This window comes from Saccopteryx bilineata, chromosome 5, assembly GCF_036850765.1.
Source record: "Saccopteryx bilineata isolate mSacBil1 chromosome 5, mSacBil1_pri_phased_curated, whole genome shotgun sequence".
NCBI lineage: Eukaryota > Metazoa > Chordata > Mammalia > Chiroptera > Emballonuridae > Saccopteryx > Saccopteryx bilineata.
In genome coordinates, this window is record NC_089494.1 from 101,129,306 (window position 1) to 101,155,992 (window position 26,687).

The window sequence follows — 26,687 nt, forward strand, 5'->3', positions numbered from 1 at the left end:
TATAATGTTATCAAGGTCCATCCATGTTGTAAATGATCCGATTTCATCATTTCTTATGGCTGAGTAGTATTCCATAGTATATCTGTACCACATCTTCTTTATCCAGTCTTCTATTGAAGGGCTTTTTGGTTGTTTCCATGTCTTGGCCACTGTGAACAATGCTGCAGTTAACATGGGGCTGCATGTGTCTTTACATACCAATGTTTTTGAGTTATGGGGGTATATTCCCAGTAGAGGGATTGCTGGGTTATATGGTAGTTCTATTTTCAGTTTCTTGAAACCACCATACTTTCTTCCATAATGGTGTACTACTTTACATTCCCACCAACAGTGGATGAGGGTTCCTATTTCTCTACAGCCTCTTCAACACTTGTTATTACCTGTCTTGTTGATAATAGCTAATCTAAGAGGTGTGAGGTGGTATCTCCTTGTAGTTTTGATTTGCATTTTTCTAATAGCTAATGAAGATGAGCATCTTTTCATATATCTGTTGGCCATTTGTATTTCTTCCAGGGAAAAGTGTCTGTTCATGTCCTCTTCCCATTTTTTTTATTGGATTGTATGTTTGTTTGTTGTTGAGTTTTATGAGTTCTTTGTATATTTTGGATATTAGGTCCTTATCTGTGCTGTTGTTTGAAAATATCATCTTCCATTTAGTTGGATGTTTGTTTTGTTGCCAGTTTCTTTTGCTGTGCAAAAGTTTCTTAGTCTGATGTAATCCCATTTATTTATCTTTGCCATCACTACCCTTGCCTTTGGAGTCAAATTCATAAAGTGCTCTTTGTAGCTAAGGTCCATAAGTTCAGTGCCTATGTTTTCTTCTATGTAATTTATTGTTTCAGGTCTTATATTTAGGTCTTTGATCCATTTTAAATTAATTTTAGTACAAAAGGACAAACTAATTAAGTTTCATTCTTTTGCTACAAGACAGCAAAGGTAATCATAGACAAAAACGTTCATTTTATAATGATAAAGGGGACATTGAATCAAAAAAACATAACACAGTAATATATATGCACCAAACCAAGGAGCACCAAAATATATAAGACAGCTACTGACTGACCTGAAAACAAAAACCGACAAAAATACAATCATACTTGGAGACCTCAATATACCACTGATAGCAATAGATTGTTCATCCAAACAGAAAATCAATAAAGAAATATTGGCCTTAAATGAAACATTAGAACAATTGGATATGATAGACATCTACAGGACATTTCATCCCAAAGTGCCAGAGTATACATTTTTCTCTAATGTACATGAAACATTCTCAAGTAATGACTATATGTTTGGCCACAAAAATAACATCAACAAATTCAGAAAATTTGAAATTATACCAAGCATATTTTCTGATCATAAAGCCTTGAAACTAGAATTCAACTGCAAAAGAGAGGTAAACAAACCCACAAAAATGTGGTAACTAAACAATTTACTTGTAAAAAACGAGTGGGTCAAAAGAGAAATAAGCACAGAGATCAAAAGATACATACAGGCAAACAAAAATAACAATACAACATATCAGAATCTCTGGGATGCAGCAAAAGCATTAATAAGAAGGAAGTTCATATCACTACAGGCCTATATGAACAAACAAAGAGAGCCCAAGTAAACCACTTAACTTCACATCTTAAGGAACTAGAAAAAAAAAGAAGAACAAAGACAACCCCAAACCAGCAGAAGAATGGAAATAATAAAAATCAGAGAAGAAATAAATGAAATAGAGAACAGAAAAACTATAGAAAAAATTAATAAAACAAGGAGCTGGTTCTTTGAAAAGATCAACAAAATTGCCAAACCCTTGGCAAGACTCACCAAGGAAAAAAGAGAAAGGACTCATATAAATAAAATCCAAAATGAAAGAGGAGAAATCACCACAGATATCATAGATATAGAAAGAATAGTTATAGAATACTATGAAAAACTATATGCCACCAAATTTAACAATCGAGAAGAAATGGATAAATTCCTAGAACAATACAATTTTCCTAGACTGAGTCATGAAGAAGCAGAAAGCCTAAACAGACCAATTAGCAGGGAAGATATAGAAACAACTATTAAAAAACCTCTCCAAAAATAAAAGTCCAGGGCCAGATGGCTACACTAGTGAATTCTAACCAACATTCAAAGAAGACTTGGTTCCTATTCTACTCAAAGTCTTCCAAAAAGTTGAAGAAGAAGCAATACTGCCAAACGTATTTTATGAGGCCATCATGACCCTCATCCCAAAACCTGGCAAAGACAACACAAAAAAAGAAAACGACAGACCAATATCTCTAATAAATACAGATGCTAAAACACTAAACAAAATACTAGCAAATCAAGTACAACAACACATTAAAAAAATAATTCATCTTGATCAAGTGGGATTCATCCCAGAATCACAAGGATGATTCAACATACGTAAAATGGTTAACGTAATACACCATATCAACAAAACAAAGAACAAAAACTATGTGATCTTATCAATAGATGCAGAAAAGGCATTCAATAAAATACAACATTATTTTATGTTTAAAGCACTTAACAAAAAAAAAAAAGAAAAAAAATAAAGCACTTAACAAAATGGATATAGAGGAAAATATCTAAACCATCGGCTAACATCATATTAAATGGCATAAAACTGAGGACTTTTTCCCTAAGATCAGGAACAAAACAAGGTTGTCCACTCTCTCCACTCTTATTCAACGTAGTGTTGGCAGTTTTAGCCAGAGCAATCAGACAAGATAAAGAAATAAAAGGCATTCATATTGGGGGAAAAAAGAAGTAAAGGTTTCACCTTTTGCAGATGATATGATCCTGTACATTGAAAACCCCAAGGACTTCACAAAAAGACTACTAGAAACAATAAACCAATACAGTGAGGTCGCAGGATACAAAATTAATATGCAAAAGCCCATTGTTTTCCTATATGCCAACAATGAAACATCAGAAAATGATCTCAAAAAAAAAAACAATCCCTTTCATGATTGCAACAACAACAAAAAAATACCTAGGAATAAACATAACAAAGAATGTAAAGGACCTATATAACAAAAACTACAAAGCATTGTTAAGGGAAATCGAAAAAGATATAATGAAATGGAAAAATAGTCCTTGTTCTTGGATAGGAAGAATAAATAAAATTAAAATGACCATATTACCCAAAGTGATATACAAATTTAATTCAATTCCCATGAAAATTCCAATGTCATTTTTTAAAGAAATGGAACAAAAAATCACCAGGTTTAGATGGAACTATAAAAAACCCAAATAGCCAGAGCCATCCTAAGAAAAAAGAACAATGAATTTCTGGGGAATTACAATACCTGACTTCAAATTATATTATAGAGCCACAACAATCAAAACAGCATAGTGTTGGCAGAAAAATAGACACTCAGACCAATGGAACAGAATAGAAAGCCCAAAAATAAAACCACATGTATATGGTCAAATAATTTTTGATATAGGGGCCAACAACACACAATGGAGAAAAGAAAGCCTCTTCAACAAATGGTGCTGGGAAAACTGGAAAACTCTGTTACATATTTTTATATATATTATATTACATAAATATGTATATTTCATATATTATTGTGTATATGTTTTATATAATATATATTTTATTTTAAATGTTTTATTATGTTAGAAAATAGTGTTTATTTATCTAATTTTTTTATTTATTCATTTTAGAGAGGAGAGAGAGTGAGAGTGAGAGAGAGGAAGAGAAAAAGGGGGGAGGAGCAGGAAGCATCAACTCCCATATGTGCCTTGACCAGATAAGTGCAGGGTTTGAACCAAAGACCTCAGTGTTCGAGGTCAATGTTTCATCTACTGTGCCACCGCGGGTCAGGCCTATCTGATTTTTATAACATGTGCTGCACATAACATATACATTTGATACACATATTATGTATAATAAAATGCTATATATTATATATAAAATAATGTAATGTATATTTTTACCATAATTAAAAGGTTTTTTGCTTTAGATTAGTCTGGGTTTGGATCTACCTCTATATACTTTTGTGTACTTTTGAACAAGTTTTTTAATATCTCTAAGTTTGAATTTCCTTCTCTTTAAAATTTGAATCATAATAACAGCAACAAACCTCCCTCATAACCCTTTCATGGTGATTGGCACTACTTTTTGGTAACGTTTATTATTTTGCACATGTGCTCACTATGATTAATACTATAATCCTCAATCTGAGATGTATTTTTTTGACTTATTCTGAAATCTATCAATAGTTGTCTTTTACAATTGACAGAAACAGCTAATAAAATTTTATTTCCTGAGAAATATTATTAAATGTTGGTGTGAATTTTAATTAACATTATCTCATAAATAAAATATTACACTGAATTTTTTCAATAAACATATATTCTTTTTGTTATCAGAATACTAATGGAATTTTGAGAACATACATAAATTAAAACATGGAGACTATAAAAATTGGTCAGATAGGTAGTAAGCTTAGAAATTACAGGCAATTATAAATATCTGTCTATAAACAATGTATAATCGCTACTCAGTAGACAAAAATAGCTTTTAAAAGCACATGTGCCTGACCTGTGGTGGCGCAGTGGATAAAGCGTCGACCTGGAAATGCTGAGGTCGCAGGTTCAAAACCCTGGGCTTGCCTGGTCAAGGTACATATGGGAGTTGATGCTTCCAGCTCCTCCCTCTTTCTCTCTCTGTCTCTCTTTCCTCTCTCTCTGTCTCTCTCCTCTCTAAAAATGAATAAATAAAATTAAAAAAAATTTTTAGAAAAAGCACATGTAATGGTATGGAAACAAACATAAAAAATTAGCAAAGATTATGTAATACTAGTATTACTCATTTAAAACCAAAATATTAACGATGGTGGATTATTGCTCTATCTTGAGGCTTCTTTGGATTTTCCACAATTACTGTTTTTACTTTTACTTAAAAATATTTATTGTTTGTCTGTTATGTGCCAATCACACAGGCAGTACACTAATAATTACTTTGGCAATGTTAAAAGGAAGGAAAAAAAATGAATGAAAGTGAATTTTTTTAAAAGGTAGCTAGCTCTCTTGGATGTGAGCCACTTCATCCATAAAACATCACCTTAAAATTGGTAAATTTGTCCCACCTGCCCCTGACTGGTGTTATGGTCCTATCTTGGGAAGATCCTACCTTTAATAGATCCTTCCTTGCTCTAATTTTCAATTTGAAAATATCAGGTCAACTCAAATTTGTATAATTGATTTGCCAATGATTGTAATTATCGCTGTTAAGTGAAAAAAGAATGATCTTTCTCAGTATTTCTTTCTAATTCTCAAAACGTGAAACCTATGTACTCGTATTGATCAATGTCACCCTGTTAAAGGTAATTTTCTAAATAAAATTTAAAAAAATTTTAAAGGATAGAAATAAACAGAAAAATAAAATTTAAAAAAACAACAAAAAATGTAATGCCCACAATCTTCTCCTTCCTCCCAAACCTGTCTCAGCTGCTTCCCAGTTTGCCAAGGGAAGGTCAGTTGGCCTAATTTCTTTTAAAAACAAGCAAATATAAACATATCTTCTAACCTGCGCTTTAAATATTATTATTTTGAAATCACTGTAACCTAAAATCCTCTAGATCAAAAACTTTTCCTGATATTTTCATTGGTTTTACATGACAGTTGTGGATATGCCATTGTAGGAAAATCTGAAGACAAAGGCTGGTGAGAAATTTTGAAGTCTAGCCAACAGAAGACAGACATGCAGGTTTGCACCTTTCATAACTTTCAACCCACGTGCCTCTCCACACTGTGCCTAAGATTTCTTTAAAATCTGTTACACTTAACACATATGTTCTCACTCGTAGAGAGTGTCATTTGAGATGGCTGGAATCTGTTGCTTCGTCTCTGTATATAGTTCCTTATGCAAAGGCATGATGGCATTGACTTCAAAGTGACTACAATACAGAATTTTTAGAAAACTTAGAGTTGAATTCAAATTAAAACAAAGATTTTCAGGTACAGAACACTTCCTTACCCTAAGACTAGAGTGCTTGTAGTTAGTTATCATTTCCACACAATTTATTCACTTATATTTTCATTTATCAGTAGTTTTTTTCTCCTGGGACAATACACAAGGATCCTTTGTCATCCTGGCCCCAATAATATTAACTCCATTAATTAAGCAACTTACTTTAGTTGTTTCATTGCCAGACTGAGATTTTTATTAGTCCAGTGGTATTTTCAAAAGTACTATGTAAAACCTTCTGTACCTACATTCTCCTATCTCTATAATTGGTGTCACCCTCAACAATACCCATGCTTTTCTAATGATAAAAAATATGCAACTGAAAGAGAATTTAAAAATTACCTAAGGACTTTCAAACTTAAATGCCTGAAGACCTAAGTGCAAATATAAATGTGTTAAGAACAAGATAAAAGATTTATAAGAATAGGCCTGTGAAAACTTGAAGAACAGGATTCTTATAAAACATTTAAAAAGTTAATTAACATATTCTGGGCCCTCAAACTCCACATTTGCAAACTAGATTAATCCCAAAGTTAGTAAATTTTGATTTAATACAATCTCTCATTATACAGGTAAAGAAAGTAATATCCAATGATAAGTAACAAAACTATTATAACTTTAGTAAAGTGACTATACAACAAGGAAGATTGCCTGACCTGTGGTGGTACAGTGGGTAAAGCATTGACCTGGAACAATGAGGTCACCAGTTCAAAACTCTCGGCTTGCCTGGTGGAGGCACATAAGAGAGTTGATACTTCCTTCTCCTCCCCCTTTCTCTCTCTCTTCTTTCTTCTAAAATTGAATAGATTATATACTGTGTGTGTGTGTGTGTGTGTGTGTGTGTGTGTGTGTGTGTGTGTGTGTATGAAAAGAAGGAAGATTAATTGATTTTTTTAAGCCAGACACCTGTCCTGCCTGGCCCCATTCTAACTCTGCAGCCTTATCTCCACACATCTGCACCTGTGCACCAACTCCTCACACTTGGCACCCTGGCCTTTCTCCAGCCCCATATTCTGTCTCTCATATTCTGCCTCTGGGCCTTTTGCAATGCTGTTTGCCTTAGGTGATATCTTTTTCTTTTTTCTTTTAATTTTTTAAGTTACTTAAGTTTGTAAAATGCTGTCTATAATAATCTGATTTCATTGTTTGTACAAATTTCTCACCTCACCCTCCATCTATACTCTTTGTAATGTTACTTCCACACCTCTTAATAAAACAGCAGCCTGTTTCCCTACTCCTTCAACTGGACTGAAAAAGAGACTTTTTTCAGTCAACAGGACATTAATAGATGTGACTCAGGCTCAGGTGTGAAAAAAGTTCCTATGCATTTCTGCTCAATCTTTCCCTCTGCTGGTATTATGAGAACATGCCCAGACCAGCCTGCAAGGTAAAGGATAGGACATTTCAGTTTTTCCAGGTGAAAACATCTTAGTCTATCTAGCTCACAGCCAACTGACACGTGAACGAGTTCAGCCAACTTGAGCAGCTCTGCCTTGCAGAGACACAGCAGGCCACAGATGCATGAACAAGCACACTTCAGATCCCAATGAGCAAACTAGATCAGATGAGCACCACAGACACAGGCAATAAATAATTTTTTTATTGTTGCATGTCACTGGGATGTTGTGGTTGTTTGTTACTTGGCGTTATTGTGTAAAAAGATCACTGATGCACGCACTTGATAATTTCCAAACATTCCATTTATGACTACCTTCAGCTGAGTTATGTTGGCAGAGGTGCATGAGGATAGCTCCAGGCCCAGTGAAATACAGGCATAGCATGGACAGTCAGGTGAACACTTACTTAGGTTGCGAATAATTGTGAGGCTCATGTGGCAGGTAAAATTAGTTCAGAAGTGGTTTTTAATTGATAATTATATTAGATCAGAAGGCAAGCAGACACAAGACCCAGAGCAGGTTTGGAATACAGTCAGACTGATGCCAACCAAATGGTGAGAAATCTAGTCAAAGGCAGCATGATAAATAAAACAGGGAAAACATGTTATACCTACAAGTAGTATGCAGGTTATAGCTGCAATAAGTGAGAGCAAAAAACTCATTTTTAATCAGATGAGCTCAGGATAGGATTGCCAAATAAAATACAGGATGCCAAATTTAATTTAAATGATGAAAAGCAATAAAAAAATAATATCCTAAATATTGCATGGGATATCCTTATACTTAAAGATTATATTGTTCATCTGAAATATCAATTTAATTGGCCATGCTGTATTTTTATTTGCTAAATTTGGCAACCTGGGGTCCTCCTAGACGTGTTAAACTAGGAGCCTACCTGATGTTACCTGGACATACTTCATAACTCAGTCTCCTCCAGAACACTGGCAGAGGCCAAGCTCCTCCCTACAGTAAGTTAGTGAGTACTGTAATATATTCCAGATGGGAGAATCAGCTTCCACATCTGGGTGTATTTCAAATAATATTGTTGTAGTACTAACTCATGTGTTTTTCTCCAAGTTATTTCCTTCTATCCTGTGTCCCTTTCTTCTATTTCTTGGGCATTCCTTGCATTAAGGAAGAGATGACAGCAGAAACTATGAAGGAAAACAGTCAAAGGAATGGAAAATATATATAGGAGGAAAACAAAAACTTGAAGAGAAATGATTAGAAAGAGAAAAAAAATTACCATCAAGAATAAAAAAGAAAGAAATAAAAAGATCCTTAATATTTGAGATAAGAGGGACAGTTGGATGGGACATAAAAAAGGGAAATTATTGGTGGGTCCAGCAATGAGGGCATAAAACTGAGCAGAGTCCACGGAAGAGCAGACTCAAACCCTGTAAACCACTGGGCCCCAGGCCTTCAGGAGGCATGCAGGAAGTGACAGTGCTAACTGGCTATCTGGCCCCCTGCGTGAGTGGAGTGGATCACCCGTACGTTAGAGCCATGGCTCCTTTCCCGCTTGTTGGCTTTAGGAAGAACCATCCTTGGACATTATTACTGTTCATCTTGCAGACCATCTACCAGGCTGTGTATGTCCTGAGATTCTGCTTGGTTTGCAACAAGCCTACTCTGTGTGGACAGATGTCCGAATTTCTGAGAGCTGTCTCCCAATCAGAGCTGAGTCCTCTAAATCTGGAGGAAAGACAGTGATTTAGAAAGGAGAGTCCACCAGCACCTGTGTGGGGCAGCTGTGTTAGGCTTGCTCACTGGTTTACCAGGGCTGCAAGCACTTTGCCTGATTGCTGCGTGACCACGCGGCAGCACCACGTGTGTGCATGGCCTATGTGAGGCTATGGGTGCTTGTTTTCAGGGGGATTGTGGATGGCGGATTGCCTGCCCACCATGGTGAGGGGCCGTTTTTGCTGTTTGCTTGCCTGAGAAGTGGTTTTCCCTGCCTCTTTGCTCATCTGCCATTGCGAGATTTAATTAAGCAGTAATGGCCCAACATTTTCTGGCTCCACAATTTCTCTATCGTCTGCCCAAATCCAACGTGGACCTGCCTGGCCTCGGCCACAGACATTACAACCTGTCCTAGGAGGAGTTAAACAGAACTTAACAGAAGCAGCTGGAGGTCACCCATCTTAAGCAAGGGCAAGGATAAAACATATACAAGTTACATGTGGGCTCCCTTTTGGGATGTTTGTTCTTCCAGGACTCCAAAACAATAAGGAATTACAATTCAATTTCTAAAAATGTAGATTCTGCCCTGGCCGGTTGGCTCAGCAGTAGAGCATCAGCCTGGCGTGCGGGGGACCCGGGTTCAATTCCCGGCCAGGGCACATAGGAGAAGCGCCCATTTGCTTCTCCACCCCCCCTTCCTTCCTCTCTCTCTCTCTCTTCCCCTCCCGCAGCTGAGGCTCCATTGGAGCAAAGATGGCCCGGGCACTGGGGATGGCTCCTTGGCCTCTGCCCCAGGGGCTAGAGTGGCTCTGGTCGCAGCAGAGCGATGCCCCGGAGGGGCAGAGCATTGCCCCCTGGTGGGCAGAGAGGTCGCCCCTGGTGGGCATGCTAGGTGGATCCCGGTCGGGCGCATGCGGGAGTCTGTCTGTCTCTCCCCGTTTCCAGCTTCAGAAAAATACAAAAAAATAAAAATAAAAATAAAATAATAAAAATGTAGATTCTAATGTGAAGCATTCAAATCCTGAATTCAAATCCTGCATCTGCCACTTACCAGTCATATGACTATGGACAAGTTTATTAATTTCTTAAATCTTAACGGCCTCATCTATATAATGTGGATAATAACCTAATGGAATTGTTAAGTAAGATAATACATATAACAAAATTCACATTTCAAACAATGCCCAGCATATTGTAAATGCTCAATCAAGAAGAGTTAAAACATAAAGAGAGAGGGAGAGTACATTAAGATCCCAATGCTGTGCCTAAAACACGTCGATGTAAACTTCACAATTCTGTGTGCCAGAATAACCTCCACATGTAGGTAAGTCATTTCAAAAGTTTTCTCTCTGGTGTTTCCTCCTCTAAAAGTATCTTATCTTGATGAATTTTTTCAATTTTAATATTTAGTAAACATTTATGAAATGTTTATTAAATGCATTTTTTGTGCATAATACACTTAAAAGGGATAAAGTGAACAAAACATATTCACTACCTCTGAAGCTCACAACCCTGTTGGAGAGACAGATGGGTCCACAGACAACAGGCTCTTGGTTCCGTTAGTCTACTTGGGACCATAGTTGATAACTGAAATTGCCACCCCCTGCAAGAGTCAGTCATGAGTTTGTAGTCCTGATGGTAAACATTTTTTAAGACATGGGACATTTCTGAATACAAAAGATCATGCACCCAAATGCCAATCTAAACCAAACATTTTGTACTATATCAGTCACCATTTAAGACTCAAATAAATGATAGCAATTACTAACATTTTCATAATCATAAAATTATACATAATAAACTAAGGAGAAAACAATCTGTATAAGTGAAAATATTCTCCAAGGAGACAAAATTGGAAGAACATATAAAAATGTCTTGTTTGTTAGAAAGCACAGAGTAAATATAAGATTACATATTGTAATTGTAAGAGCGGCATAAACAGAAATGTTTAAATACATATTAAACTCTCTGCCTTCAAGTTATCCCTCAATTGGCATTCTTGAGAGAACAAAATTGATGAAAGGTCTTTGCATTTGTTTGAAGAAGCATTTAAATTCTATGAATGTAAACATAATATTAATTCTTATTATCTTTTTCTAACCTTCTCTCTCTGTTCTTTTGGAGACATGTTTACGAATTTCAGTTTCTTTTGTCAGCTAATTAAATCTTCTATATATTCTTTCTGGAAGCTTGAGAATAAAATATAAAATAAATTTCAAAAACATTTTGGCTGTCAGTTATGTACTAAGACAGGGCAGATTAATCCCCACAGACCTCATAGTTGACAAAGACCTTGTTTAGTGTGTTTAACTATACTAAGAAGAATTTGATAACAATTCTCTGAAGGCCTTATTGTTGTTACATGAAATAATTACTGCCCTGAGGTCTTAAAGATAATCAAATATACTGGGTATCCTTATACCATAGGAGGGAGGGAAGGGACAAGGGTGATTACTTTTCTCTAATACCAATAGTTATTATATCTACTTTCTTAAATTCATTTCAATTAAATGACACTGTTTTTGTTTTCCTTACGTGACTATTATTTCCGTAGCCTCTTCTTTTTTTAATGTTTTATTTTGAAAATAAAGAAAGCCTAACTGCTGTTCACAAACTGTATTGTAAACAAAGAAATCATGGTGAGGATATGGAACAGGATGAAGTCTCCTCAGGACCAGTGGGGTTCCACGGATTAGAAACATTTTAAGATAATCTAGTAGATATCATGATATGCATATCCACTCTTAGGAATATTTCTAAAAATAATTGGCATATCTGTGCTAAAAGAGACATACATAAGAATAACAATAGAAGTATTATTCATAATATCTCCACATTGAGGAAAAAGTAATAAGAATAGAGTAGATAAATTGTAATTACATTTATAATTTGGACTCTTAAACTTCAACTAAAAGGAATAACTGAAGACATATACAATAATGTGGATAATCCCTGGAATATACAATTTTGAGTAAAAGATATTAAACATTAAAGAATGTATACCAGGGGTCCCCAAACTACGGCCTGCGGGCAGCATGCGGCCCCCTGAGGCCATTTATCCAGCCCCCACTGCACTTCCAGAAGGGGCACCTCTTTCATTGGTGGTCAGTGAGAGGAGCATAGTTCCCATTGAAATACTGGTCAGTTTGTTGATTTAAATTTACTCGTTCTTTATTTTAAATATTGTATTTGTTCCCGTTTTCTTTTTTTACTTTAAAATAAGATATGTGCAATGTGCACAGGGATTTGTTCATATTTTTTTTATAGTCTGGCCCTCCAACAGTCTGAGGGACAGTGAACTGGCCCCCTGTGTAAAAAGTTTGGGGACCCCTGTTGTATACTATTGGTTCAGAATTCTGGTCAAGATGGCAGCATAGGTAAATGGAGTACTTGAATCCTCCCACAACCACATCAAAATGACAACTAAACTGCAGAACAGCCATCATTCAGAACCATCTGAAATCTAGCTGAACAGAAGTCCTACAACTAAAGATATAAAGAAGAAGCCACACAAGACTGGTAGAAGGGGAAAAGACATGGATGGGCTGGTCCCACACCCAAGTGTGGCAGATAAAAGAAGGGATATCTCCACTGAAGAAGATCTCCCTGAGAAGTGAGGAGTACCAGCCGCTCGCCAGAACTAGGCCCTCTAGCCCAGGGTTCCAGTGCCAAAAGAGATGTCTTCATACCTTATGGTAAAAACCAGCAGGGATTTTGGCTGAGTGAAACAACCAAGGGCTTGAGGGCAGGGTCACATAGTCCTAGAGTAATGCCTTGCTTGAATAGAGAAGTTATTAGAAAGCACCTCACCTATGTACTCTGCATATAATCACTTCTTCAAGCTTTTAAGAAGTCATCATACCTTGAAGTCATGAAACTCTTCATTATTTCCACCTTTTCCATATTAGTCACCATGTCCTGTTAATTCTATCAAGATAGTATTTTTTTCCCCCACAAAGAATGAAAAACCTTGACTTAACAGAAAAATTTGAATCCAAAAATCACCTCTAGTAACTTTCAGCTGTGAAAAAAAAAGAGACCAAAAAAAAGCATGGCTTTGTGTCATGGGTGTAAAAGCTTTGTTGAAGTTCTAGTTCCCGGTACCTGTGATTGCAACCTTATTTGGAAATATTAATAGAATTTTTGAAGATGTAGTATAAGTATGATGAGGTCATACTGGATTGGGGTGGGACCTACATCTCTTGGCTGTTGTCCTTACAAGGTCAGATGAAGACTAGGGACACTGAATGACAGAGAGAATGTAATGACAAGCAGATATCGGAGTGATACAATTGCAAGCAAAGGAAGCCAGAGGCTGACAGTCAGCATCAGAAACCAGGAAAAGGAAATGAAACACTCTCCCTCAGAGCCTCCAGAAGGAATCAACCTTGTCAACATCTTTATGTCGGATGTCTGGCCTCTAGAGTGTGAAAAATAAATTTCTGGTGTTTAAGTTACCCACGCAGTTTGAGGGACTTTGTGATGGCAACCTTAGCAAACTAACACAGATTTGCAACCATGAAGTGGAGTGCCTGTAACAAATATCAAAAATGGCTTTGTACCAGTGTAGTGATTAGACGCTGGAAGAGTTTTGAGGTGCTTGTTAGAAAAAGCCTAGATGGTTTTGAAGAGACTGTTGGTAGAAATATGTTCATATGTTTAATTAAATACATATATGCAAGACACTTACATGCTGGTGAGGCCTCAGATTTAAATTAAGAATATGTTATTGGACACTGGAGGAAAGGCAGTCTTTACTATAGTGGGCAAATAACTTGACTAAATTGTGTCCTTGTGTTGTGTGAAGTATAGAACTTATGAATGATGAACTTGGATGTTTAACACAGGAGATTTTTAAGGAAGATTCTGAAGGTGCAACATGCCTGTAGTAAAAGGTGAGAGGGGAGAAATAAATGGAAGAATGTTAAAAAGGAACCAGAACTTGAAGATTTAGAAAATCATCAACCTATCCATACTAAAAAATGAGAAAGTGTGTTCCGAAGAGCACAACAATGGTGGGGCTGAACAACCGACATAGAGGTCAGCGGCAGGGTGACTCTGGGTCCAGTCAATGATCTCAGCAGAAACTCTGGTGGCTTAGACTGGAGGCAACTGAGAAAGAACAGAATGAAGGAAGGCCATCATACTTCTGAAATTTTTCAGGACTGGCAGTAGACTATCAACTATAAACATGTGTTATCCTTTAACAAAAGGAAAAAATAACCCAAAAGGGACTTGGAGATCAGCAGGGCTACCACTGCCACCTGGGCACTAAATGACCGAGGAGTGGGGAGCTACACAGTGTGGAGACACTGGGGGAAGGGATGAACCAGGTCCCGGGTGGACCTGCTGATCATGGGAGATTTCACCCAAGTACTCAAAACAGCACTCGATTTGAAACTTATAAATTGTTTATTTCTGGAATTGAATATTTTTGGACCATGGTTGACCATGAGTAACTGAAAACTTGGAAAAATGAAAGTGACGACTACTGTAATTACTTATTCACTTTATACCATTGTGACTTAACGATAGATTTTGTAAGAATGCTCTACTTTCAAATAGCAGGGGAAACCTCTATTTTGTTATGGCAGTGCTAAGAAACCAATACAGGATTTGACTGCAATCTAGCCTGAGAATCAGATTCTATATGCTACTTTATTATTTGCAAAGACCTCTTAAACTGTCTTTTCGATCTAATAAAAGGGATGGGCAATACAGAAGAATAATCTGTGTGTGTAAAGTTGAGGTTTCTGAGTTCGGAGTGGGTCATTTTTCCCCATCACAAAGAGAAATCCTCATCCCAATAGCTTCTGGTCAGGTTCCTCTGGACAGTCGCTTTAAAGGGAAATTATATAATAAATTCAATCTGGGTTCTCCATTTAAAGCCTTCTAGTTTTGAAAAACACCAACACGGTAAATTGCCTATGAAAAGCAATGGAGAGCCACTGAAACAGATACAGTGCAAATATGTAGATCCTCCTCAGGCCCTGCAGTTTATCGGCTCTGCCTCTAAAGTCTTAATGGAAATGTTAACCGTCCATTCCTGTTGCTTAACCTCCATCATGAATATCTTTAAGCAAACTTAACTACAAAGAGTTTTTTAGAAATGGTCCTCCAAAAGCAGCAAACTCCACTTCATTTTTAAGGGCTGTGAAATGTCCATCCTTGTTTGTCACTTTGAAAGCAAAACTTCCTTTAAGCCCAATTACAACCATGATTAGAATCATGCCCTCTGGGTACGTTCAAGATGCACAGTATCTCTTACACAGCATGAAAAGTTCATGATCACTGACAGAAGCATGAAATATTAATGGTGAGCCGTAACTTGATTTTTTTGTTCTGTCTCCCCCACCAGCCTTCACAATGTATAAAGTGTGTTGTCAGGTCCACTCATTTGTTTTTGTTATTGTACCTTTCAATTCTGTTCTTTCCATTTCATCTACTAACTACTTTACTCCAAGCCCTCATCACAATGCATCTAAAATTATGATTCTGATTTAATTGGTTTTGAAAAAATACTGTTCTCTCAAATGGCTTTTTATTCATTTTCCTTATTGCTCTTCATTCATCATCTGAGTTTATGTAGACTCGATCTCTGCACAGTATTTCCAATAGAAAAATCAATACATCATATATTTGGAAAATGATGCCATGTTTCCATTTCAGTTACTGAGATATTTTATCCACGAGGCCTCTGAACTAGAATAGAATTAAATAAGTGGCACCTGTGGTAGTGGGGGCCAATGTTCTGAGGACCTGGTAAAAATAAAAGTGAGAACTAATATTTATCAAGTAGTTTGTCTGTATCAAGCACTAAACTCAGCATTTCTCATACATTTACTTGCATGTATTTTACAGGAATTCTAGACCTGTGATTTCAATTTTATAAATCAAGAAATTAAGATATAGAAAGAAATAAGCAACTCATCCAATTCACTAAATTCCTTCACATGGGAGCTCAATGTTTGAAGTCTGTTTCAAAAGTTAAAATGCTCATAAGCAGACAAAGGTGCAATAATTTTCTAAGGTAAATGTCTTATGTCCTTATGAATCTTTAGGACCTCATAGTTAGCTCCACAGGAAGAAGTCAGGAGGAACTCTGGTCTAGGACTGAGGAAATGGGTTCTAATAAAAAAAATCTGCTGCTGTGTTATTATAAGAAAGTCACTTTTCCTTGCTGGGTGGGCTTTCAGTGCCCTTATCTGAGAAATTAGGACATTGAATTATGTTACCTCTAAATTACTTTTTAGTGACTCTTTTTCTTATTCTTTCTTCCTCCAATGTATGTATTCCCACTGCTACTGCATAATCTATGTTAATGTATGCATGTGTGAGTGTGTGACAGAGAGTGAGATGAGAGAGAGGAAGAGAGAGGAATATTTATTTTTTTACAATGAGAAGCAGAAAGTTGGATTAATAATACCTAAAGATATATTTTAAAGATATATTTATTCTTTTTCCTCCCATAATATTAAGCAATTATTAGTGTGATAAAGATTTCGAGGACCTGAGTTAACATCTCTACCATGATCCTGGCCACCCAGTCATAATGCCAAGATGGATATAAAGTAAGTAGATGTAGAAGTAAGTATGGGTGGGAGGGAAACACTCTCTCAGGAATCCCCTGTAAGTTTTCAGTTAACATCTTTATGGCTGTGACTAGGTTATATGCTTACTCTTAAATCTGGAGTTGGGTCTGGCTTTCTCAAAATCAAGGAATTGCTAAACATCTTGGAACAAAGGTAGTAAGGCTTTTGGGGTAGCCAACCAAATGTATGCCACAATCTACATTCTCACATATACAGCTGCCAGGGAAACATTCCTCCAACACACTCACAGGATGTCCAGTTCACATTTCAATGTCCCTGTGTGATTGCCATTAAAGTGAACTCTTAGACAAACACTAAATACTTTTTTATAACATAGGTCCCTTTTTTCCTAATTTTATCAGACTGTAAGTATCTTCTAAGCATTACCTTTTTTAAGTACAGAGATCTCATCCTACATTTTTTTATTTCTCTAGAACTCATGTTATTCACTCATTAATGTATGTATTATTTACTTATTTAGCTGTTTCTGTGGGTACAGCATCATGCCAGGTACTAAGCAGAGGAGTAGAAAGGAAACCATAAAAGTAACAAAGACACACATCTTCACCTCAGAGACTTTGTAATACAGCAGGGAAGGTGGGCCAGACAATTAACCATAATAAAAGGCAATAATAAATAAATAGAAATACAATCTAGAGGTGCCATAAAGGTCAGCTTGAAGGACAGGTAAGAAGTCAACAGATGCAGAGATGGATCAGAGAGGAAATGGAAGATATTCTCCACAAAAGACAGAGAATGAATAATGAAACCAAAATAGAAACTGAGGTCCCCTCAGAAAGCTACTAATTTTTTACTTTTGGTTGAATTTCAAACAAAAACAGTGAAACAGGGTAAGAAAGTGGGTATCAGGCAATGGAGGATGTGGGAATTTGAGCTTCAGTTGGGGGATGGGAATGAGAAAGGGTGATCAAAGGTCTTTATCCAGGTGCTAAAACATGGTCAAATTTTGTATAAAAATGATTAACCGGCCCTGGCTGGTTGACTTAGAGGTAGAGCATCACCCTGTGTGTGGAAGTCCCAGTTCAATGCCTAGTCAGGGCACAGAGGAGAAGTGACCATCTGGTTTCTCCCCATCCCTCCTTCTTTCTCTTCCCCTCCTTCTGCCATGGTTCAATTGGTTTGTGTGCATCAACCCTGGGTGCTGAGCACCTCCACCTCAGGCACTAAAAATAGCTCAGCTGTGAGATGCACAGAGCATTGGCCCCAGATGGCAGTCCCCAGGTGGATCTAGTTGGGGTGCATGTGAGAGTCTGTCTCTCTGTCTCTCCCTCCTCTCACTTGGAAAAAGAAGAAAAAAATAAAATAAAATAAAATAAAACGATTAATCAACATGTGGTGAAAACAGAACTGGAATGAGGGGAGGCCACCGATCCAGTGGGATTTAGAAGACTATAGCAGTAAGTTAAATGGAATTAAAAAAGAAACTTTTTCAATTTTCTGACCAAGCTCCCTCTGATTCCTGAATCAGAGGTATGTGTTATTTTTTATTTAGCACACAGGCAGACATTTCAGAAAGAGGAATAGGAGTAAATGTTGGACCCGAAGGCTAGACATGGGCAACATGGAGTAAGAAAATCCAAGACAAATTCCCTCTCTTCCTGATATCTGTGAAATCTTCCCTGCACCAAAATATTTCCCCTGTCTATTCTCTCTGTTCCTAAAAAAGAAATACACAATTAGCTCTACCTTCTTTTATTCTACTATTAACTCTCTCCCCTACTGTTTGTATCCTTCATAAAATGCAATTGCTCTTTTTACATATTATTTATCTGGGGACAATATTGCTTAATAGCTCTAAGCTAAAGAACTAAAATAAAATCTTTTAGAAATAACAGTCATGTAATTCCACACCCAGGGAATATCATGTCCCCAACAGTAATAACTAAGATGCAAAGGGAACTTTCATTTAAAACTCAGGGGGGAAAAGGTTTCATAAGAACAGTGATTTTAATTAAAAGTTCACTAGAAGCCTGAATCTCTGCACATGCACTTGCCTTTATTCTTCAATCTTCTTTGGTTCTGAAAATCTTGCTCAAACCGCAGCCCTTATCAAACCCAGGACTGGGATTTGATAACTCTCAATGCCCTGATAGCTTTGTCTCAGATCAATGAGGTGACCTTGAAAGAAACTCTCTGGTGCTTCAGTTCCCTTGAAGCCAAAATGAGAATGCTACCAAGTTTCCATACTCAGCCAGAATCATGAGGGCCAAGCCCTCTGAGGACATAGGTGCTAAATGACAAACAGGATGAAATGTGTGATTCAATCAGTCGTGCCCTGACTCTGGCTGTGCCTGTTTATTAGGACTTTCCAATTTCTAAAGTGATGGCAAAATGGAAATTCCACTAATTTTTCAAGAACTTGAATCCGATTCCTACAATCTTGGGCTCTGCATCACTGATATATTGTAGATATAATTTTTGTGTGCTCCAGGAGGCTTTCTGCTCAGAGGGCATTGCTGTAAGTTGTGGATAATTTATTTTCCCCTGCTATTATATTGTGTAAATTACCACGTGGGCAATATTTTAGCCTTTCACACTTTGAATCAGTGCCCAGAATAATTCTAACACGATTTTGACTGTCCAGAAGCAACCTCAAGGAAGATAACCCTTCAAAATGCCTTCATATTCATTTAAACTTCAGCTGAAAGGAACATTTCTTCCAGGTCAAGTGTAAGGATCACCTGAAGGGTAAGTGATACTGATCTCATCTCCCTGCTGATATCTTTTTCCTCCTCTTGTAGGAACGTGCCAGTTGAGCCCATAGTCCCAGTCGGTCTTGCCACCCCAGGATGCAAGTTGTAGATTTGGGACCTGATTTGAGGCCTGCCAGACACATCAAATAATTTTATTTCAGAAGTCCATTCACATAACCAAGTCGATGTTTTAGTCTATGCCTTAAAGGAGATATGTTGATTTTCAGCCAGGAAAGGCCTCATTTCTTACTATTAGGAGAAATTAGAAAAGGTCAACAATGAAAGTTAGACTGCCAAGCAAGGGCCGACCAGGTGCTGCCTGCCGAATCGGACACAGTGCCACATGGGAGGCTCAGTAAGGACATGGTCACCACACAGCTTTTACTCTGATATTGAATAAAAAGGAAACCTTACATAACAATAAAAAAATGAAAAGTTTTTATTTTATCTTCCCCACCCCACGTCTAACCTTGTAGTGGGGTAACATTATTGGAACCTCAGGGCCCCAACCTTTTCTCCACCAGAGTCTCTAAGCCCAGGTGCAGGGCTGAGAAGCAGCCCCTCTTTGCACTGTCTCCTTCAATCCTGCCCAGCTGAATATCCGAGGAAGATATTCATTCTTCATATCCTTGATTATAATAACGTGGGATAGTGTAAGTGATAACTTCATAAATATGCTGGATGCTATAAAAATTCAATGAGCAGCCTAACCAGGCGGTGGTGCAGTGGATAGAGCATCGGACTGGGATGCCGAGGACCCAAGTTTGAGACCCCGAGGTCGCCAGCTTGAGCTCAGGCTCATCTGGTTTGAGCAAAAGCTCACCAGCTTGGACCCAAGGTCGCTGGCTTGAGCAAGAGGTTACTCGGTCTGCTGAAGGCCCACGGTCAAGGCACATATGAGAAAACAATCAATGAACAACTAAGGTGTCGCAACGAAAAACTGATGATTGATGCTTCTCATCTCTCTCCATTCCTGTCTGTCTGTCTCTATCTATCCCTCTCTCTGACTCTCTCTCTGTCTCTAAAAAAAAAAAAAAAAGAATTCAATGAGCAAATACCTGTGTACCTTGTCCTGCATATGACATAATAAAAGTTATCAACAGCTACCATTCATAGAGAGGTACCAATTATCACAATATAACATTAATTATAAAGATATTCTAGCAATACAGGCAAAGAGGCTACACCTCAAGATAGATAGCTCAAAGTCAGGAGTGATGTGGGCACTAACTAGGGAAGGCTTAGCCTAGCTCTAGAGAAATTAATAGACTCATTTCCCCTCACAAGCTCCTGAAAAATGCAACTCAACTTTTATTTGTTTTAGTTAAGCTCTTCTTTTATTTATTCATGCTCCTAACTTAAAATGCAAAAGCAGTTTGAGAAAGGAAGAAAAAGACCCTTAGAAGTACCTTTAAATTTCTTCCAGTTTTCTAATAAACTTAGTATGCTTCCCAGATGCATCTTACAATGTAAAGAAATCTTCAAAAATAATAATTTGGTTTTCTCCAGTGGTACAGTGAATGCCGGGTAACTAGTAAGATACATCATCATGGATTTTACAAGTGTTCAGTTAACAGTAAAAAAAAAAAAATCACAGGAGAAAATACTTTCCTTTTAATATATTTTAATATATAAGGTCTACCAGAAAGTTCTGTCCGTTTCTATCACAAGTTTCAACACGTAAGCACATGTTTATTTGGCGCATGTGTCCCTCTATTTTTATCACTTAATGTATAAATGGAATAAAACAAAATACAAATTTTTCTTACTGTCAATAAACTTTATTAAATAATATAATTGCCATTATTATTAATGATTTCTTGCCAGCGTGAGGGCAATTTGTATATCCCATTTTTGAAAAATGTTTTATCTTTTGATGTGAAAAATTGAACCAGTGCTTTTTTGATATCTTCTTCATTTTTGAATTTTTTGCCCTTCAAAAAATTTTGTAAGGACAAAAACAAGTGATAGTCAGAGGGTGCTAAGTCCGGGGAATATGGTGGATGTGACAATATTTCCCAGCCTAGTTCTGCAATTTTTTGATGAGTCCCCAAAGCAGCATGTGGCCTGGCATTATCATGATGCAGTATGATGTTCTTCCTATTGAACATCGCTGGCCTCTTTCCTTGGACTGCTGTCTTTAAATTATCCAGTTGCTGACAATACTTCTCCGAATTGAGCTTTTCATTCGGTTTTAAAAGCTCATAATGTATTGGTCCTCGAATGTCCCACCATATACACAACGTTATCTTATTCAGAGTCAAATTTGGTTTAGAGGTGGAAGGGCTAGGTTTTCCAGGTTCACAATATATCGTTTTCCTTACGATGTTTTCGTAGGTAATCCCCTTTTCATCCCCAGTTATCATCCGGTTCAAGAAGGGCTCAATTTTGTTCCGAGCAAGTAGAGATGTGCATATCACAACTTGATCATCCAAATTCTTCTGACTTAATTCATGTGGCACCCATCTTGAATATTTCCACACCAATCCTATCTTCCGAATATGGTCCAAAATGGTTTGCTGAGCTGAAGTAAGCCTTTCTGCAATCTCCGATGTTGTCAGAAAAGGATCTTGTCCAACATGGTCTTAACAACATCATCATCAATCAAAGATGGTCGCCCAGAACGTGGCTTATCAGAAAGTCAAAATCACCTGTTTCAAATTTTTTGAACCATCTTCTGCATGTCCTATCAGAAACTGTACCTTCACCAAACACTTTCAATAAATTTCTACATGCTTCTGTAGCATTTCTTCCTTGTTGAAATTCGTAAAAATTACACTGGCGTAAATGAACTTTATCAGTATCCATGGGTACACTATCACTTCACACATAAGACTAACATGAATCAACTTTGTTTTAGTTAATTTGCTACGTCAGTATGTATACATTAAGTGATAAAAATAGAGAGGCACACATGCGCCAAATAAACATATGCTTACGTGTCGAAACTTGTTGTGATAGAAATGGACAGAACTTTCCAGTAGACCTGATATATATTTGGATGACACTTTGTTGCAAGGTTTATACTGGAAGCTTTTTAGAGTTTTCACCTCAAATTCCAGCTGAATGATGACAATTCCAAACATTCCTCCTCTGTCTGTCACACCAAGTGGTTTTTGACACTGCCAGAATCTTTCAAAATGTTTAATCAAAAGATTAATTCACTAAATTGAAATTACTGTCACTCTTTTTGCTATCTTTACTCATTTAGTGAGTGCTACTATGAGAAGGGCATCGCTATGGACATGAGATGATAGGAAGCAAACGAAAGAGCTTAAGTTTTGCCATCAAAGCCATAAATCTCCTCAGACTGGCAAAAGAAATAACAGACTCTAGGACAGAAAAAACATAAAACCTGAACCACTGAAATCTAGGATGGAGAGCACCTTGATGATGACCATGTTTATGGGATCATTTTTAATGTCTGGTTGGCTTTCTGCAGAGCAGATTTCAAAAAGCCATTGCCGCAAACTCACAGCAGGTAGGAATGACTTTTTATCTCCTGCCTAGGCAGGGCCTACTTTTATTTAGTAGGGCAGCATTTCTCTAATAGCCGTCCATGGAACACTTGCAGGAGTCTTATCAGAACTGCTTGAATAAAATTCAGATTCTCAGGCTCCACTGCTAAACCTTCTCAGAATCTCTGAAATAGGTCCTGAAAATCTGAAATTTTAATAAACTACCAAAGTTTATTCTACAAGAAAGCATGAACTTGAAATGAGAACTGACATTATGACCCAGGAATATCAAATCTACACATACTCATTATGTACAAAATCGTTTCCAAGGTGATACTGGGGGATTTCAGGAACGATAAATCATGCCCAATTGCCCTCAAGCAATTTAAATTTCAGCAATCTGACAGAAATATATACCAAAACAAACAACAAAACTGCTTTGGCTTCAAAGAAGTGAGAGCAGATTCCGTACCTTCCTTGAGGAAGTGGCCAGTCACCTGTCAGAGTTATGTCATTGTTCCCGGCTAAAAAAGTTTCCTGCTTTGCTTTTAAAGTGGAATTAGAACGTTCTGACTCTGGTCTCTACTGACAAAACTAACATTATTTCCCCCTTAGCTGTCCAGTAACTCATGTTACTTATATCCACTGGAGAATGTATGAGAGTTAAGTTCCATCAGGATACTAAAACTTGCAAAAAGGAGAGGATGCTACGTGGAGAGCATAAAAGCCACGTACCATCTGCTCACACCACTCTGCAAGACTGCCCTGTGTCTCCAGGGTCTGAAGGAGAGTCTCACCTTTAGCTTCAAGGTCTATTTGATCTCAGCATACAACCTCGTTAAAGTGGAGTATGGACAAAACAAGCCTATCAAAACGGATTCTGCCACCTCTTAGCAGTCAGTCTAATCAATTTCTAAGTTGTTCTGGGTTAACGAAATAAACAGACATCATTTCCTAGAGCTTATTCTCCAAGAAAAAATTTCAGTTTTTAAATTGTGACTGACTCATAATATTATGACTTCCTGAACAGGAAAGAAATACAGGAAATTGTGCATAGCTTCAAATTTAGGCTTTAAACCAGACTCCATAGCTCATCTGAGCTCATTATCTCACACACATTAGCTACTTCAGAAAATCTGGGGTTTTATATGTTGTTGTTTGAATTGATGTATGCATTATGGAGACAAGAAGTGCAAGGCTATTTGGATTCCAAAAATGATGAAGAATACTTGTCCCCAAATAAGTCAATAATAAAACAGTACTCCAAGCAGATGTTTCCCCAAAGCACTGATCATTAAGCCTAAGGAAAGGAAAATTGAGACCGACCCCCTTTTTTTTAAGTTGACTGTACAAGGTTGACATTGTTTAATAAAATTATAAGTCTCAAGTGTACAATTCTATAATGCCTTATCTGTACATTATATTGTTAGTTCACCACCTCAAGTCAAGTCTCCTTTCATCACCATTTAGCCCCATTTTACCCTCTTCAACCTCCCTCAACTCCTGTTTCCCTTTGGTAACCACTGTATTGTTGTCTGTGTCTATGAGGCCTTTTTCACTAATCCCTTCACCCTTTTCACCCAGCCCAACCCCTCTTCCCTCTGAGAGCTGTCAACCTGTTCCCTGCATCTATGAGTTGGCTTCTGTTTTGTTTGTTAGTTTAGGTTGTTCATTAGATTTCAGATGTAAATAAAATCATATAGTATTTGTCTTTCTCTGGCTGGCTTATTTTTCTTAGCATAATAATCTCTAGGTCCATCTATGTGGTTGCAAAGGGTAAGATTTCCTTCTGCTTTACAGCTAAGGAGCATTCTACAGTATAATGAGCCATAGCTTTTTTATCCACTCATCTACCAATGGACACTTGGGCTGCTCTCAAATCTTGGCGTTTTAATAATGCTGCAATAAACATACGGGTGCATATATTCTTTTGATTTAGCAGTTTGGATTTCTTAGAATAAATTCCCAGAAGTAGAATTGCTGGATCATAAGACAGTTCAATTTTTTATTTTCTAAGGTAACTTCATACTGATTTCCACAGTGGCTGCACCAATCTGCATTCCTACCAACAGTGCAGGAGGGTTCTCTTTTCTCTGCATCTGGACCAACACTTGATTATTGATTTCTTGATGATAACCATTCTGACAGGTGTGAGGTGATATCTCATTGTGGTTTTATTTGCATTTTTCTATTGATTAGTGACATTGAGCATCTTTTTATTTTTTAAATTTTTATTTATTTTAATTTATTGGGTTTACATAGATTCAAGTATCCCACCGAATATATCCCCCCCCACCGCCATGTTCCCCTGACACCCCTTTTGCCCCCCTCCCCCCAATGGCTTCCTCCCTTCCCTCCAGGATTTGCTGTCCTGTTCTGTATAAAACTGTGTTATGTATATATAATTTCACTAATCTCTTTCCCTTCTCTGATCCCATCTTCTCATCCCTTTTGCCTCTGAACACTTTCCCTCTGGTCCGTTTGATCCTGCCTCTACCTCTATTCTAATCCTCAGTACACATTGTTCATTGGATTCCTCAAATGAGTGAGGCCATATGATATTTTTCTTTCTCTGCCTGGCTTATTTCATTTAGCATAATAGTCTCCAGGTCCATCTATTGTGGGTGGAGCGCAGAGCGCATTCCTAGCAGCTGTGGCTGATGCAATGCTGTGAGAATATTCCAGTTCCCAGAAGCCTCCTGGGCACACCCAGGAAGGAAGCTCGCCTGCTATAAGGAAGTGACTTAGCACCAACCACACAGCTCCCTGATCTTTTCAGCCATTGGCTATGAAGGACACACTGTAACACCCTATAGGCTGAACCTGTGTATATAAGCTAGCTTTCTTACTTCCTGAATAAAGTGGATCTGCATCACTGAACCTGGTCCTCGGAGTCAGGTTTTGCGTCTCTGTCGTCCTCACCCCCAGCAAGACTTGTCCACAACTGGCGCCCAGTGTGGGGCAGGGACCTATCCGGCATCCAAGGAACGGGTGAGTGACCCTCTGCAATGGGAAACCTTCTCCCCCACTCTCGAGCCCCACAGGCTCAAGCTCTGCACACCCTATTGCAGAGTAGGAGAGTAAAGTTTGTGAAGAGGATCTCTGTACTTACTGGGAGATCTTCTCTGGTTTCAATCCTTGGCTCTGGGTCATGCCTCTTTGGGACCCCGATACTTGGGCCCGAGCTTTCCAGCACATTTGTTCGGCCAAAGTACATGAAGGACAAACCTTCCCTCTCGGCCTCACTCCTGCCCTGCTAGCGATCCACGCCTGCCTGACCGGTGCTCCTGCTGGGGACCCTCCGCCAGTGCCAAAGATATTGCAGGCTGCCTCTCTCTCTGAGAAGCCCCTACTTCCCTATTCATCCCCCTACACTGAGGAGGAAAGTAGTTTAGCCTCCGAGTTTGACGAAATAACAGCGCAAAAACGAAACCAACCAAATTGCTAGCTGCACCATCAGCTCTGCGGCCAGAAAAAGCGGAAGTCGCTACCTTGCATTCCCTGCCGGGGCTCAGTGCCCCACCCAGCCTCTCACACGCCATTTTCTCCAGCACATGTTCCTGCTTCAGACCCATGGGCCAGCCTATACGCCCCCATGTGTCTTTTTTCTTTCTGTCTATTTTTTGTATCGCTCTCTCTCCCCCGCCCCTCTCTCTGATATGATGCTGGAAGGACCCAGCCACGGCACAGTGGCAGGGATCACACCCTCTCCTAACGCAAGGGAGAGGTTATGCTTGTGTTTTTCAGCCAATTTGGATCCCAGGAACCCCGCAACCTGCTTGACAGGATTTCTTGGGCACCCACTAAGATGTTCAGTCTTCACCCGTCCAAAGCCACAGCCCTGGCCTTCTCCATACTGACTA